This window comes from Myotis brandtii, unplaced genomic scaffold, assembly GCF_000412655.1.
Source record: "Myotis brandtii unplaced genomic scaffold, ASM41265v1 scaffold825, whole genome shotgun sequence".
NCBI classification, from domain to species: Eukaryota; Metazoa; Chordata; class Mammalia; order Chiroptera; family Vespertilionidae; genus Myotis; species Myotis brandtii.
Window position 1 is genome coordinate 1,439,708 of NW_005371349.1, and position 2,047 is coordinate 1,441,754.

Sequence of the window (2,047 nt, forward strand, 5' to 3'; positions counted from 1 at the left end):
TCACGGGGAACTGCCCGGCCTGATGGGGAAGGAGGGCGGCTTGTGACTTGCTTCCTGCGCTTGGTATGTCATTAAAGCCGCACGCCTCTCTGGTTTTTGTTTTTTTCTCTCTTTAATTTATTCAACCAATTAACATTTTCTGAGGACCTCACGGGCTTTAGGGAAATAAAGATAAATTAGCCAGTGGCCCCTTTTTTAGTGATTCATAATCTATCAGCGGAAGTAAATGTATTTGCAAATAACTCTCCTATAATTCAATATAGGCTTTAACCGAATTAGGTGTATTTAAGAGTTATAAAAACATTCTGCCTGGAATTGGAGACGAGGGGATCACTGAAAGTGATGGCAAAGAGGAAACATTTGACTTGGGGTTTTGGAGGATGAGTAGGAGTTTGCCAGGTCTGGACCTCCACATCCAGAGGGCTCCACCCCAGGACAAGTGCTTACTTTGTCCATGTAGGTTATTACAGAAGCCTCTTAACCCATCTCCTGCTTCCCCCTCGTCTGCCATTGCTCCTTTGGTCATCGGAAGTCGGGCCAGAATAATTAATGTGCCTCAAAAAAACCTTTTCTCGCCTGGCCGGTGTGGCTCAGTGGTTGAGCACCGACCTATGAATCAGGAGGTCATGGTTCAATTCCGGTCAGGGCACATGCCAGGGTTGTGGGCTCAATCTCCAGAGGGGGGCATGCAGGAGGCAGCTGATCAATGATTCTCTCTCATCACTAAAGTTCCTATCTCTCCCTTCCTCTCTCTGAAATCAACTTTTAAAATTACTTTAAAAATTTTTTTAATTTAAAAAAAACAAAAACCTTTCTCCAGGACATTTCCTAGCTCAAGAACCTGCAGTAAACCTGGAATTACAGGACCCAATGTGAACTAGGAACCTGTGCTCAAAGGCCCCTCCCCTTTGACCCCAGCCTCCTACCAGCCTCAGCTCACAGCTTCCTTTCTAAGGGAGGAAACGGCCCAGGGCTCTCGCTGTCACATTCGCTGTTCCCGCCACTTCCTTTCCCTCCAGCATCTGCTCCTCGGACCCGCCCCACCCCCGTCACTCACTCCCCTGGGAGCCCCGTGCCCAGGTGACCTGTGAGGACAGTGCCCCTCCTCTCGGATGAGCCTTGCCATGGGCCTGGGGAGGCGTCTGTGAGGCCTCAGCTGGCACGCTCTGCCTCTCGCGGCCTCAGTTTCCTCATCTGGGCCCCAAGGAACGTTCCTGCCTTCCAACCGCGTGGGAGCCAATCAAGCCAAGACATAGGGACCCAGAAGCCATGCCTGCTCTAACAGCACAGCCTGGGACCCGGAGGGCACGGCCCGGGAAGGCCCCCCGCACCCAGAAGAGACGCGTGTGGACAGGAGAAATAAAGACCAGTTGCTTTCCTTCTGGCAAGTTCCTCGGGACCCTGCTCAGAACCCGCTTGCTCTTAACTGAGACCAGTCCTGGCGAGGGCGCTGCCCGGCTCTGACCCGGAGCTCTCACCGAGCCGCAAATCAGACTCATGAGATGCTGCTGGAGGCAGGTACCCGCGCGGATTCCAGCAACAGCCAGCAGCTCCCGGCAAGGAGAAAGCACCCCTTCCAACAGCGCGGGAGGGGCCACGCGCCAGGGCCACAGCCCCCCCCCCCCCACCCCCCCCGCCTGGGAAGGCAGAGAACTGCCCTGAACTGCCAAGAACAGGTTAATTCGCTGCCGCGCGAGCTGCATTGAAGAGGGTAGTCAGGGCATCCATGTCTCAGTCTCACTAAAAACAGCTCAGCTCAGCTCAGCTCTCAGCGCCTTGGTTGCCTGACACCCAGATCCGAGGGTTTCCACACACGGGGCGGCCCCGCCGCCACCCACAGCCTCGCTGCCCATCATGCCCTGGGCGGAGCTCCTGCATTCCAGAACCTGCCAGTCCCTTCCACGTCCATTTCAGTCCGTTTCACTACATCCGTTCCCTCCGCTTAGGGAAGCCTGGCTGTCCGCCCCTTCACCGCCCAGGCCACCTGTGGCCTCGCTCTGGAAGCCCCGGAGGGCAAGGCCAGGCCCTGCCGGTGTCAGAAAAGTCC

General features: G+C 55.6%; 1 protein-coding gene across 1 annotated transcript in view; it reads right to left on the reverse strand.

Annotated features, from left to right (window-relative positions):
• MGAT5B (mannosyl (alpha-1,6-)-glycoprotein beta-1,6-N-acetyl-glucosaminyltransferase, isozyme B) overlaps positions 1 to 2,047 on the reverse strand; it is a 55,683-nt gene that overhangs the window by 28,970 nt on the left and 24,666 nt on the right. The gene's annotated exons all lie outside the window — the stretch shown is intronic.